General features: G+C 44.4%; 1 protein-coding gene across 1 annotated transcript in view; it reads left to right on the top strand.

The window, feature by feature from the left end:
- The window catches only part of LOC115114364 (receptor-type tyrosine-protein phosphatase N2-like), a 212,412-nt gene that overhangs the window by 60,783 nt on the left and 135,884 nt on the right, over positions 1-15,745 (top strand). The window lies entirely within an intron of this gene.

The following is a 15,745-nucleotide window of genomic DNA, read 5'->3' on the forward strand; positions in this document are numbered from 1 at the left end:
AGTTTTAAAGCTAATTTCCAGCAACTCTACGCATTGTGCCATGACGCTGACAGAACATGTTGCAGTTCTAATGTAACTGTCCAGTGAAAACTTAGTCTGTGAACTCATACCCAGATAATGTTGTTGACTCATCCTATATTGGTATTTGTGGACAAAGCATAAATTGGAGAAAAATGACCACCTAAACAAACAGACCATTTAAAAAATGCTTGCTATTTTCTCATAGGGGATCATGTCTGGCCAATCAGTGATCTACTCGCATTAATATTTTTTGTGACCTTATACACCCACACCATTCTGCTTTTGGGGTACGCCCACACCATTTCAACACAGCTGCTTTTTAACATACTTAATTACCATTTTTGGGAAGGAAAACTACTTCAAATTAGTTTGAACTATAGTTCAAATATCATAGAAATCTAGAAACACTGGACAGTTACTTTAAAGGTCGACTTTGGGGGGGAAAATGCTAAAATAACAGCTTTAAACTGTATAACTGATCAATTCACCATCATACTCGGTCATTTAATGCTTAAAATATTTGTTGGCTATTTAGCTTTAGAAGTGCCATTTCTTTCCAATCTCAGCTTCCCTCCAAAAACAAATCCTGTGAAATGACATCAATACATACTGGAGGAGTTACTGGCTAGCTACAAGTGGCTATCTTACTGGAGGAGTTACTGGCTAGCTACAAGTGGCTATCTTAGCTAATGAACTAGTTACGTGGGTTGCAGCATGCATGACATATCGATGAACCACCAAAGGCACACCCCATTTCTGTTTGAAAATTGAGGAGTTAGACTGTTTTTTGTGCCCAATGTCGACCGTTAAAGCTAATTATCTGCAATTCTATACATTTTGCCATTGCCTATGACGTGTTAATGTGATATCGGGAGGTCGGGGGCATGCATTTACATTGTTTTTAATAAATTATTAGGGAGACGAATCGACCTGTTCTGAATATTAGTGGGATCCCCCGTGGCAATTTCACCTATGTATCATACGAATTGCAGGGGACAGACACACACACACACACACACAGGGAAATTGCTCTGTCAAAGTAAGTTTAGCTTGAATAGATAAATCTAGTTTTTTTCCCTTCGTCTAGTGATGACAGTTTTGATAATTGAACTCCACACTCTTGATCAAGTGATTGTGTAATGGCTACCCCCGTCCTGTTTCACAAGTGCTATTGTTCGTGTTCGTGTCCTCGTTTCTCATTTCCAGCCCCGGACTAACTTGTTTTGAGAGGTCATGGATGAGCCTTTATTCGTATTAATGCAGTTGACAGAACCGCACTTGAAATGAAATACGGCTGCCTCTTAACTTAAGTGCAGTAGTGTGGGTGTGCTGCTGTCTCTAAAGCATAATTTGTCATATTCAACAAGAGTATCGGCAAAGATTATTTCAATAGCCCCAGTTGATGTGGTGTTTCTGAGACGTTAAGCATTACAAGGCTATTGTAATGGCATCATTTTATCATCATTTTACAGTTTCTTCCAGACGCATTGGAGAAATCTGTGTGCCCATGTTTTAAGCAGTTGGAGACAAAACTTAAATGATTCAATTTTAATCATCTTCGCATTATTTAATTTAAATGGCACTGTAAGAGATTTCAATATGACATCATAGCTACCATAAATAAGGTGTGTTATAATACCATTATTATAAGATACATATAAAAAATGTTGGGCTTGTGTCCCAAATGGCACCCTATTCCCTATACAGTGCACTATTTTTGACCAGGGCCTCGGGAAGCCTTGGACTGGCTGGACACTGGACAAAGGAGTCAGTGTTACCTCATAGAACATTAGCATTCTTCTGCTCCATGTGAACAATACTGGATCGATAGAGAGCCAGCCTCCTGGGCGTCCCGGGCTAGAGTGGAGGAGGGTAGAGGACTGTGCTGGTTGTCTGGGGTGCAGCAGCACGGCCCTAGCTGTGTCACAAATGGCACTCTGATCCCTAAATATCTAGTGGACTACTTTTGGCCAGGGCCCATATGGCTCTGGTCAGAATTAGTGCACTATATAGGGAATATTGTGCAATTTGGGACTCAGCCCCTGGCCTGCCCCGTAATGCCCTGGCCTGCCCCGTAATGCCCTGGCCTGCCCTGTTTTGCCCTGGCCTGCCCTGTATTGCCCTGGCCTGCTGAGTAAAGAACCCTGGAGTGGAGCTTGTGGAGCTCCTGTCACGCATACCCAGCCATTGTTAGGAACCCAGGGCCAGGCAAAGGCTATTGTCAGGGGGGTGACAAGATGGTGAGCAGTGGGGTGATGACCCTCATTGTCAGGCCTATTCATGCACGCTGTGGAGCCATGGAGTGGCAGGCCCAAAAACCACTTCCAGTGGTGCGTCTCGGCCGTGAGAACCAGGCTCCTCAATTGGCTGGAGGTCAGGGTCAGGCCAGCCAGCCGCGCAATTAGCACATTAAGCAAGGTCCCCAATAAAGTCCACAATAGAATGCAGAAATAAGTTGTCTGCAAACTGTATCCACTTAAAATGTTATTTAGTCAAAGATATTTTTAATGGCCTAACTGGTTTGACTGAATGTGTATTATTGACCGTTAAACTGACCCCCCTGTGTTTTCTATGAAGAGGAGAACATACATTGTCTTCCCTGACAATATCTAGTTACTCATTCACTGGCTGAGTGTAATATCTGAGGTTTGATTTGTGTCTTGACATGGAAATAATTCTGTGTCACAGAGGTCACGAACAGTTCAATAAGTTATTATGGTGGTTTTCCCTCGCAAATTGGTATCGGCGAATGGCTGAGTTTCTATGTTTGACACACTTTTTAAAAAGCAAGGAAATGGTGATCATTCTGATAAAGTTCACATACATCTATCGAACCAGTTTTTCTTCTGTCAGTTCCTCACTTTTGCAGACAGCTCTGTAGAGCGGTGTTGTTTTGGCCAGTTGTATTCAACCAGAGTGAACACTAAACAGTAGATTCAACACTTTCAGTTGGGCAGTGTTTACTTTAAAACACATTCCTATTCACTCTCATTCCCTCCCTGTATCTGGTAGTCCTAACCTTGATGGCCTTGAATATACTATGAACCATGAGTCATTTCTGATCACCGGAGTTGAAATGAGACCCCAATTCCTCTGATCATTACAAAGACCGTTGGTTGTATTTTTTCTCTCTCTTTTCACGGTTGAGTGGTTTAGCATAGATCTCATAATGCTGACAGCTCTGACCTTCACTTCAGCTTTAACACTTGTTAAAATGTCAAATCTTATTAGCTGGCTCTTTAGGAAGAAGCGTTGTGGTTTATCTATCTAACTTCTCTTCTCCTGTGATGTGAAGAAAGCCTTCAAACTCTGGTTAGCTCAGTCTTAGGGCGTAGCTTTTAGGGCACTCACTTACCCTAAGTACAGTGCCTTGCGAAAGTAATCGGCCCCCTTGAACTTTGCGACCTTTTGCCACATTTCAGGCTTCAAACATAAAGATATGAAACTGTATTTTTTTGTGAGGAATCAACAACAAGTGGGACACAATCATGAAGTGGAACGACATTTATTGGATATTTCAAACTTTTTTAACAAATCAAAAACTGAAAAATTGGGCGTGCAAAATTATTCAGCCCCCTTAAGTTAATACTTTGTAGCGCCACCTTTTGCTGCGATTACAGCTGTAAGTCGCTTGGGGTATGTCTCTATCAGCTTTGCACATCGAGAGACTGAAATTTTTTCCCATTCCTCCTTGCAAAACAGCTCGAGCTCAGTGAGGTTGGATGGAGAGCATTTGTGAACAGCAGTTTTCAGTTCTTTCCACAGATTCTCGATTGGATTCAGGTCTGGACTTTGACTTGGCCATTCTAACACCTGGATATGTTTATTTTTGAACCATTCCATTGTGGATTTTGCTTTATGTTTTGGATCATTGTCTTGTTGGAAGACAAATCTCCATCCCGGTCTCAGGTCTTTTGCAGACTCCATCAGGTTTTCTGCCAGAATGGTCCTGTATTTGGCTCCATCCATCTTCCCATCAATTTTAACCATCTTCCCTGTCCCTGCTGAAGAAAAGCAGGCCCAAACCATGATGCTGCCACCACCATGTTTGACAGTGGGGATGGTGTGTTCAGGGTGATGAGCTGTGTTGCTTTTACGCCAAACATAACGTTTTGCATTGTTGCCAAAAAGTTCAATTTTGGTTTCATCTGACCAGAGCACCTTCTTCCACATGTTTGGTGTGTCTCCCAGGTGGCTTTAAACTTTAAACAACACTTTTTATGGATATCTTTAAGAAATGGCTTTCTTCTTGCCACTCTTCCATAAAGGCCAGATTTGTGCAATATACGACTGATTGTTGTCCTATGGACAGAGTCTCCCACCTCAGCTGTAGATCTCTGCAGTTCATCCAGACTGATCATGGGCCTCTTGGCTGCATCTCTGATCAGTCTTCTCCTTGTATGAGCTGAAAGTTTAGAGGGACGGCCAGGTCTTGGTAGATTTGCAGTGGTCTGATACTCCTTCCATTTCAATATTATCGCTTGCACAGTGCTCCTTGGGATGTTTAAAGCTTGGGAAATCTTTTTGTATCCAAATCCGGCTTTAAACTTCTTCACAACAGTATCTCGGACCTGCCTGGTGTGTTCCTTGTTCTTCATGATGCTCTCTGCGCTTTTAACGGACCTCTGAGACTATCACAGTGCAGTTGCATTTATACGGAGACTTGATTACACACAGGTGGATTGTATTTATCATCATTAGTCATTTAGGTCAACATTGGATCATTCAGAGATCCTCACTGAACTTCTGGAGAGAGTTTGCTGCACTGAAAGTAAAGGGGCTGAATAATTTTGCACGCCCAATTTTTCCGTTTTTGATTTGTTAAAAAAGTTTGAAATATCCAATAAATGTCGTTCCACTTCATGATTGTGTCCCACTTGTTGTTGATTCTTCACAAAAAAATACAGTTTTATATCTTTATGTTTGAAGCCTGAAATGTGGCAAAAGGTCGCAAAGTTCAAGGGGGCGAATACTTTCGCAAGGCACTGTATGTGTGTTCTACTGCGGAGAGAAATGTAATAAATACTATGTGTACCTGTTTAATGGGATTTATTGTCTTCCATGTGACTGTATATGCACATGATGCTGATGTGCAACGTGAGATTTGTGACATTGTATTACAAATCTTGTGGTAATGATGCTTCTCTGGTTTTCCTTATCATCAGCTTGGTCTTTCTGCATTAACTGAGAGAAGGCATGTGCTTACTCCTTCCTGGAAAAGTTCCAAATAACATAGCATTTTGTCATCTTCCTAGATCTCTGTATGCTTGTCTGTTTTAACCACACAATATACAGAAGCTTAACACATTAGTGCATAAAACATACTACTCCCCCCCCACCCCCCCAAGCCAGCTGATCCTTGGTGCCCTTTCACATAATCATCATCAGTAGCCGCTCAGTCCCAAATCAAATCCAAATCAAATTTGATTTGGACCAGCAGTGACATGCTCACTTGCGGACCTTTCCCAACAATCCAGAGAGAAACATCTAGAAAACATATAGAAGCATAATAACATGAGGAATGAGTAACGATAACTTGGCTATATGCGCGGGATACCAGTACTGAGTCGATGTGCAGGAGTATGAGGTAATTGAGGTAGATATGTACATATAGGTAGGGGGTAAAGTGGCTAGGCTACAGGATAATAACCAGTAGCAGCAGTGTATGCGATCAAAAGAGTCAGTGCAAAAGGGGGTCAAAAGTAGTGCACTGTATGGGGAGTTGGCTGCCATTTTGGACAAACCCTGACTTTGTCATCAGCACTTTCTGTTTGGATTCACTCCTTTAAATGTCTCCATTGATTTCCTGTGTGATTTCATTGGAAGCAAGTCTCCCCAATGGGACTATGGGTCCACTTAAGCCCTACAGGAGCCACCAGATCCATTGAAGTTAACTTCATTTAGTTTGCCTGTTGATCAATTCTCATCTCATGCTGAAGGATAATCAATTCTGGATTTTCTCTAGCTAGTAGCTAATAGCAACCTGTTGGCCATAATGTGCTCAAAATCAAATTGGGGGAAAATGAAATGACAAAAACAGTTGTTTATTGATGTCATTTGTTGTGACACGGGTTGGTGCGTTATCTCTATTGTCTATCGGCGTATGCGTGGTGGTTGTGTTTTGTGATTTCTGAGAAATCCCTACAAGTGAGACCTCAATCTTTTGTGTCCCCTGCAGTTCAGAGGTGCTTGTGGTTATTTTGGTCTGACTTCAGAGAGAGCTGGGGTGGGGGGTGGAATCCTCTAGAGCTTTGGGAGCATCTGTGAGTCCTGCTGTGAAGAGGGTGGATCATCACAGGTGTTATGTGGAAGCTGAGTTTGTTTAGCAGCGGTGGCAGCGTGGGCATCATGGTCCTCAGCCAGCCCTCTCTGGGCAGACCTCTCAGGGTCCCTCTTTCACAGCTGGCAGCTCTACGTTGGGTTGCATCCCAAATGGCACCCTATTCCCTATACAGTGCACTACTTTTGACCAGGGCCCATAGGGCTATGGTTAAAAGAAGTACACTATGTAGGGAATAGGGGGCCATTTGGGATGCAACCTCTGTGTTGGCCCTGCTCCTGGAACTCCAGCTTCAGCTCAGGCTTCATGCCTCCTACAGATGGCACCCTATTTATGAATGAAGTGCACCACTTTTGACCAGGGCTTTGGTCAAAAGTAGTGCACTATATTAGGGAATAGAGTCCCATTTGTGCTGCAGATGGCTTGACTGACTGGAGCTCTCTCTGCTGGCTCTGCTGCCTGACTCCACACTTGCAGCACTCTTGCATCATTCCAGGGCAGGCAATGGACTGGCTGGCTTGGAGAGGGAGAGGGAAAAATCTGTGTCGCTGCGGTCTGTTTCTCTGTGCGAGAAATGCAGTATGTGTGGGATGTGTAAATAAATACTCTAAGCTTGGATGTAGGCCTAGTTCATGTAAGGAAGATGATGACATAACACAACATGTAGGGCAGAAATGCCTTCTTGAACATGTGCCTTCATTACAAACTTGTATGGGATCCGTAAATATGAATTAAAATGTTAAATTACGAGCCTAGTTAGACGTGATTGGCTGAAATAATGGAGGTGATGACCATGCTGACTGTTGGCCATGTGTTTACATGTGAATTCTTAAAGAGATGGGTGTAAAAAAAGAAGACCTCTCTAGCACTCAACAAATAGTTCAAGGGCATTTTCTCCTACTGGTATCCTAAGTGGGATAACACGTTTAGCTCATTTTAAAGCAGCATAACTTTCCCATGCTTCCTCCAATCACAAGCTCTGAATCTGAACTAAAAAATGATTTTTAAAAGGATTTCAGATTTTTCTACATAACCCCCCTTTGGGACCTTTCATTCCATCACTATTTTCTTACTGTAGAATGGATAAAACCCCCATATGATTGAGGCCCTCTTCATGTCAGACATGACGGAGTCTTCTCTCTGGGTCTGTAATAAAGCCACGTTCCTCCAAACTTCCTAGTCTGGCTTCTCTGTCTCTCTCACTCTAGTGAAGAATGTTATTAAAGGCTAATAAAATGCTCCTGTTGTTCGCTCACCTTTGGTGGCCTGAGTACAAATATAGGATCTTAATTTGATCACTATTTTGATGCTGAGAATTGCAAACTTGGGGTGTATTCAAGGTTTAAAAGGCTTGTAAAGGCTTGTAAATTGTGTAATTTTCAACGAAATAATGTATCAACCCGTTCAAAAAATGTCCAATAATTATAATCCACATAATATTTAATATTTCCTGTTGCTGCATGATTATTTTCCTGCTGTAGCAAACTGGCTCAAATTAAGATGCTACATCTGTAGGCAGTATCCAGCTTCTCTTAGTGGGCTCTGAGATCCCTGATGAGAACAGAAGCAGACAGCTGAATTGATTGGCCCACTTCAGCGTATGGACCTTGATTACAGCCACATTCAAGTGCTGTTCTGTTCTCTACATCACCTTATCCACTCCTCAGAGGAGAGGAGAGGAGAGGAGAGGAGAGGAGAGGAGAGGAGAGGAGAGGAGAGGAGAGGAGAGGAGAGGAGAGGAGAGGAGAGGAGAGGAGAGGAGAGTGACTCACTAGGATTAGGCTGTCTGCCTCCCTGCTGCATATAGCCAGCTAGCTGTGTTCGCCTTGAAAAACCTTCATATAGTCAAGGCAGACAGACTAATGCGGTGCCCTGTATTATACAGTATGTTGTAAATGAAGTTGCATAGATACAGTAGGCTACTACAAAGATGGAATGTACATTATCCGTATGTACTATTCTGTTCTCAGAATAAGACATATTTCTTGTAATTTCCTCATTTAGTAAAATATTAATGTTGTCCTTGAATGAATAACACGTAATGATTGATGGCTTCAACATTATGTTATCAGTTTTATAGCTATACAGATCACAGTAGGTTGGTGGCACCTTAATTGGGGAGAACGGGCTCATGGTAACGACTAGATCGGAATAGGTGGAAGGGTATCAAATACATCCAACACATGGTTTCCAGCTGTTTGATGCCATTCCATTTGCACCATTCCGGCCATTATTATGAGTGGTTCTTCCCTCAGCAGCCTCCTGTGATACAGATGTAGGATCTTAATTTGAGCCAGTTTGCTACATCAGGGAAATAATCTAGGGGTTGACACAGTTTTCGTAAGGGAAAATCAAGTCTGACATTTCAAAGCGGAAATTACTTCAGAACTTTTTTTACATCAAATACACTACAATTTTTTACATTTCCTGCATTACAGGACATTTCACCTGCAACAGGGTGATCAAATTAAGATGCTACATCTGTACACAATATGTTCTACAGTGTGATTCACAAATGTCACTGTGTTCTGACTGAGTGAGTGATAAAACCAACCTCAAAGATCCCACCACCCCTATACGTGCTTAGTGATAGTTTAAACAAGATACCCTTAAAACAACTAAACTAATCAATATATATATATTCTCTCTGGGGTTGGAGCGAGCCGGTCGCATCCGCGCTTCGGTCTGCAGGTTGTATAACTTTTTCATTACATTTCATTACATTTCATTATAGTACAACGGTCTGATTTGTCTAATCTTAGCCATTTCTTCTTAGCTAGCTACATAGTCGTCGTTGTATCAAAGATAATTGCGTAATTATCGTATTTCGTCGTCTCCTATCTGCCCAACACGTTCACCGTCTACCGTAGCACTGTAGTAACTATCACACTCAACTGAACGACTTGATTAGTGTAGTATTAGCTAGCTACATAGTTGTCTTTGCTGTCTTCGTATCCAAGATAATTGTGTAGTTTAGAGTGTGTAGTCTTAGAGTGATTATCTTAATTCACCGAGGTTAGCTAGCCAGCTATTTTGTCGTCCTTAACGTAGGAGACACTCCTAGCTAGCCAATAGCCAGCCAACGTCTACTGAATAGAACTTTCGCATTCCGGTCGCATTCCGCTTCGCTCCACAGGTAGTATCACATTTTAATTTCATTTCATTACAGTCCCGACGGTGTGATTTGTTTGATCGTAGCTAGCTACATAGCTAGCTACATAGCCGTCTTTGTTTCAAAGATAATTGTGTAGTCTAGAGCGATTTTCTAGGTTAGCTAGCCAGCTATTGTCGTTCTCCTAACGCAACGTAACGTAACCAACACTGCTAGCTAGCCAGCTAGCTCCCGAAAAGCAGCATTGTAGAAACTTCACACTCAACGGTACGACTTGATTAGGGTAGTGTCAACAACGCAGCTAGCCTACCCCAGCAGTACTGTATCATTTTAATCATTTTAGTCAATTAGATTCTTGCTACGTAAGCTTAACTTTCAGAACATTCGAGACGTGTAGTCCACTTGTCATTCAATCTCCTCTGCATTAGCGTAGCCTCTTCTCTAGCCTGTCAACTATGTGTCTGTCTATCCCTGTTCTCTCCTCTCTGCACAGACCATACAAACGCTCCACACCGCATGGCCGCGGCCACCCTAATCTGGTGGTCCCAGCGCGCACGACCCACGTGGAGTTCCAGGTCTCCGGTAGCCTCTGGAACTGCCGATCTGCGGCCAACAAGGCAGAGTTCATCTCAGCCTATGCCTCCCTCCAGTCCCTCGACTTCTTGGCTCTGACGGAAACATGGATCACCACAAACAACACCGCTACTCCTACTGCTCTCTCTTCGTCCGCCCACGTGCTCTCGCACACCCCGAGCTTCTGGTCAGCGGGGTGGTGGCACCGGGATCCTCATCTCTCCCAAGTGGTCATTCTCTCTTTCTCCCCTTACCCATCTGTCTATCGCCTCCTTTGAATTCCATGCTGTCACAGTTACCAGCCCTTTCAAGCTTAACATCCTTATCATTTATCGCCCTCCAGGTTCCCTCGGAGAGTTCATCAATGAGCTTGATGCCTTGATAAGCTCCTTTCCTGAGGACGGCTCACCTCTCACAGTTCTGGGCGACTTTAACCTCCCCACGTCTACCTTTGACTCATTCCTCTCTGCCTCCTTCTTTCCACTCCTCTCCTCTTTTGACCTCACCCTCTCACCTTCCCCCCTACTCACAAGGCAGGCAATACGCTCGACCTCATCTTTACTAGATGCTGTTCCTCCACTAACCTCATTGCAACTCCCCTCCAAGTCTCCGACCACTACCTTGTATCCTTTTCCCTCTCGCTCTCATCCAACACTTCCCACACTGCCCCTACTCGGATGGTATCGCGCCGTCCCAACCTTCGCTCTCTCTCCCCCGCTACTCTCTCCTCTTCCATCCTATCATCTCTTCCCTCTGCTCAAACCTTCTCCAACCTATCTCCTGATTCTGCCTCCTCAACCCTCCTCTCCTCCCTTTCTGCATCCTTTGACTCTCTATGTCCCCTATCCTCCAGGCCGGCTCGGTCCTCCCCTCCCGCTCCGTGGCTCGACGACTCATTGCGAGCTCACAGAACAGGGCTCCGGGCAGCCGAGCGGAAATGGAGGAAAACTCGCCTCCCTGCGGACCTGGCATCCTTTCACTCCCTCCTCTCTACATTTTCCTCCTCTGTCTCTGCTGCTAAAGCCACTTTCTACCACTCTAAATTCCAAGCATCTGCCTCTAACCCTAGGAAGCTCTTTGCCACCTTCTCCTCCCTCTTGAATCCTCCTCCCCCTCCCCCCTCCTCCCTCTCTGCAGATGACTTCGTCAACCATTTTGAAAAGAAGGTCGACGACATCCGATCCTCGTTTGCTAAGTCAAACGACACCGCTGGTTCTGCTCACACTGCCCTACCCTGTGCTCTGACCTCTTTCTCCCCTCTCTCTCCAGATGACATCTCGCGTCTTGTGACGGCCGGCCGCCCAACAACCTGCCCGCTTGACCCTATCCCCTCCTCTCTTCTCCAGACCATCTCCGGTGACCTTCTCCCTTACCTCACCTCGCTCATCAACTCATCCCTGACCGCTGGCTACGTCCCTCCCGTCTTCAAGAGAGCGAGAGTTGCACCCCTTCTGAAAAAACCTACACTCGATCCCTCCGATGTCAACAACTACAGACCAGTATCCCTTCTTTCTTTTCTCTCCAAAACTCTTGAACGTGCCGTCCTTGGCCAGCTCTCCCGCTATCTCTCTCAGAATGACCTTCTTGATCCAAATCAGTCAGGTTTCAAGACTAGTCATTCAACTGAGACTGCTCTTCTCTGTATCACGGAGGCGCTCCGCACTGCTAAAGCTAACTCTCTCTCCTCTGCTCTCATCCTTCTAGACCTATCGGCTGCCTTCGATACTGTGAACCATCAGATCCTCCTCTCCACCCTCTCCGAGTTGGGCATCTCCGGCGCGGCCCACGCTTGGATTGCGTCCTACCTGACAGGTCGCTCCTACCAGGTGGCGTGGCGAGAATCCGTCTCCTCACCACGTGCTCTCACCACTGGTGTCCCCCAGGGCTCTGTTCTAGGCCCTCTCCTATTCTCGCTATACACCAAGTCACTTGGCTCTGTCATAACCTCACATGGTCTCTCCTATCATTGCTATGCAGACACACAATTAATCTTCTCCTTTCCCCCTTCTGACGACCAGGTGGCGAATCGCATCTCTGCATGTCTGGCAGACATATCAGTGTGGATGACGGATCATCACCTCAAGCTGAACCTCGGCAAGACGGAGCTGCTCTTCCTCCCGGGGAAGGACTGCCCGTTCCATGATCTCGCCATCACGGTTGACAACTCCATTGTGTCCTCGTCCCAGAGCGCTAAGAACCTTGGCGTGATCCTGGACAACACCCTGTCGTTCTCAAATAACATCAAGGCGGTGGCCCGTTCCTGTAGGTTCATGCTCTACAACATCCGCAGAGTACGACCCTGCCTCACACAGGAAGCGGCGCAGGTCCTAATCCAGGCACTTGTCATCTCCCGTCTGGATTACTGCAACTCGCTGTTGGCTGGGCTCCCTGCCTGTGCCATTAAACCCCTACAACTCATCCAGAACGCCACAGCCCGTCTGGTGTTCAACCTTCCCAAGTTCTCTCACGTCACCCCGCTCCTCCGCTCTCTCCACTGGCTTCCAGTTGAAGCTCGCATCCGCTACAAGACCATGGTGCTTGCCTACGGAGCTGTGAGGGGAACGGCACCTCAGTACCTCCAGGCTCTGATCAGGCCCTACACCCAAACAAGGGCACTGCGTTCATCCACCTCTGGCCTGCTCGCCTCCCTACCACTGAGGAAGTACAGTTCCCGCTCAGCCCAGTCAAAACTGTTCGCTGCTCTGGCCCCCAATGGTGGAACAAACTCCCTCACGACGCCAGGACAGCGGAGTCAATCACCACCTTCCGGAGACACCTGAAACCCCACCTCTTTAAGGAATACCTAGGATAGGATAAAGTAATCCTTCTCACCCCCCTCCCCCTTAAAAGACCTAGATGCACTATTGTAAAGTGGCTGTTCCACTGGATGTCATAAGGTGAAAGCACCAATCTGTAAGTCGCTCTGGATAAGAGCGTCTGCTAAATGACTTAAATGTAAATGTAAAATCATATTGGTACATACAGTGCAATGGCTGCTTGGTATAGAAAGTTAGAGGTATCTCCATAAGGTTACGGCACGAGGCGAGCAGGAGAGGGTTCAACTCTCGTTTGATGATTGGAGCCAACATGAAATGTCCCTTGAAAGCCGGGTGCTGGGGCTTCTCTCTTTCTGTTTTAGAGTGTTTTATGTATTCCAACAGAGAGACAAAGTCAGCCCAGAAACTTCAAAGCTGCTGGGTGACATTTAGGTCTACATCTTCAAAGGACCCCTCCCTGCTTTTGTACTTCTGCTTTTTGTCTATAATTAATGTACTCCTTCCAGATTCTGAGTGGGATTAGAGAGCCAGACAGTGTGTGTGTGTGTGTGTGTGTGTGTGTGTGTGTAGCCATAGCTAAGGGAAGTAGGGGTGCTGAAGGTGATGCAGCACCCCATGAAAAATCGGATTAAAAAATACTTTTGTTATTGACCAAATACTTATTTTCCACCATAATTTGCAAATAAATTCATTATAAATCCTACAATGTGATTTTCTGGAATTTTTTTTCTGATTTTGTCTGTCATAGTTGAAGTGTACCTATGATGAAAATTACAGGCCTCTCTCATCTTTTTAAGTGGGAGAACGTGCACAATTGGTGGCTGACTAAATACTTTTTTGCCCCACTGTATGTATGTATATATATATATAAATAAATAAAAATCACAAAATAGAAGACTGATATAGACGTCTGTAGCGCAGGCATTTAATTCTTTTGACATATGGCTTGTAACAATATGCTCCTCAAACAGATCACATTTACAGAGTGGGTTCTCTGGTACTTTTAATGATTTGACCCATTTTATACATAGAAATTGACATTATAGGTCATTAACCAATCACAGCCCTCCTTTAGGATTGCACATTCAGCAAGTCACCAGCAGAGGGAGTTCCCTTTGAATCTATTTTCCCATTCACTGTGTTGGTGGTGCTCATACAATACCTTCAGAATTAGCAGAGAGCCCACTCTGGAAATGTGATGCATTTTTTAAAAACCTCTATTTGACTAAGCATTCAGTTAAGAACAAATTCTTATTTACAATGACTGGGGTTAACAGTGGGTTAACTGCCTTGTTCAGCTCGGGGATTCGATCCAGCAACCTTTCGGTTTCTGGCCCTACGCTCTAACCACTAAGCTACCCCGCTGCCCCGTATTTGTAGAGTAAATTGTTGTCTTAAAATTAATCAAATCAAAAAGGGTAGTTTTGAGATATTCATATTAATGTTTTATGTTGAATAAATGAATGTGACATTTTCTTATTTCAGAATCAAGAGGGAAGACATATACTTGATATTTTAGAGCATAATAATAATAATGACGCAAAGATATTGTCTGTATCATGTATGGTTCACAGATTTTAGGGTCTTACAAGAGGCATGTATAGGTCTAAAAAGGGGCTAAAATGGCCACTTTCATCATGGTTTTCTCAAAAATGGTTTGTGATCCTTCCTGCAATGAAGTTTCTGTGTGAGAATTGCCACAACAATCTGAGATACCAAACATATTTTACGCTCCCATAGGTGTGAAAGCGCCCTATTGGACTATGGAAGCATCCATATTGATCATATCAAGCATGCATGTACACATGTATTTGACCTGTATTTGTCTCGTATGAGGTTGTACTGACTCCATGTGTTTTCCTACCTGAACTATATGGACGTTGCTCTACTCATTCTGCGTTAATGGATCAAGTATTTCCACTGGATGCATTAACAAAGGGCAAGTACAGATCTGTCTGGGAAAATGAAAGGGTTTATTTTTCTTCCCATCACGAAAGAAAGAAAAGAAGGGATGAATTATGTATGGGTTATGAGAGACGAGTCTTCAGTTCATTCTCAACCCCTGATTGAGTCTCAAATTGATCGGTGCGGGTGATGCCATAGTTGTTATAGGTCAGTATGGACTCATGCCAAATGACACCCTATTAATTATGTAGTGCACTGCCTTCAAGCAGGGCTGTAAAAATGTGTGCACTTTAGAGGTAGCAGTGAGAGGCGGCGGAGGAGATGGCTGCCGTTTTACGTCCTCCTAACCAATATGTGCTATTGTGTGTGTTATTTGCACGTTATTTGTAACATCTTATGTTTCACCGAGTCGTGGCTGAATGACGACATGAATAACATACAGCTGGCTGGGTTTCTGTGCATCTGCAAGATAGAACAGCTGCCTCCGGTAAGACAAGGGGTGGCGGTCTGTGTCTATTTGTAAACAACAGCTGGTGCACGAAATCTAATATTAAGGAAGTCTCAAGGTTTTGCTCGCCTCAGGTAGGGTACCTCATGATAAGCTGTAGACCACACTATTTACCAAGAGAGTTTTCATCTATATTTTTCATAGCTGTCTAAGATGCTGGCAGTAAGACAGCACTCAACGAGCTGTATAAGGCCATAAGCAAACAAGAAAATGCTCATCCAGAGGTGTGCTCTTAGTGGCCAGGGACTTTAATGCGGGGAAACTTAAATCCGTTTTACCTCATTTCTATCAGCATGGTACATGTGCAACCCAAGGGGAAAAAAACTCTAGACCACCCTTACACCACATACAGAGACACGTACAAAGCTCTCCCTCACCCTCCATTTGGCAAATCTGACCATAATTCTATCCTCCTGTACCAGTGACTTGCTCAATACGGAAGTGGTTAGATGATGCAGATGCTAAACTATTGGACTGTTTTGCTAGCACAGACTGGAATATGTTCCGGGATTCTTCCGATGGCATTGAGGAGTACACCACATCAAATCAAAGATTATTGGTATCGCGCG

The sequence above is a fragment of the Oncorhynchus nerka genome, linkage group LG9b (genome assembly GCF_034236695.1).
Source record: "Oncorhynchus nerka isolate Pitt River linkage group LG9b, Oner_Uvic_2.0, whole genome shotgun sequence".
In the NCBI taxonomy this organism is placed as follows: domain Eukaryota; kingdom Metazoa; phylum Chordata; class Actinopteri; order Salmoniformes; family Salmonidae; genus Oncorhynchus; species Oncorhynchus nerka.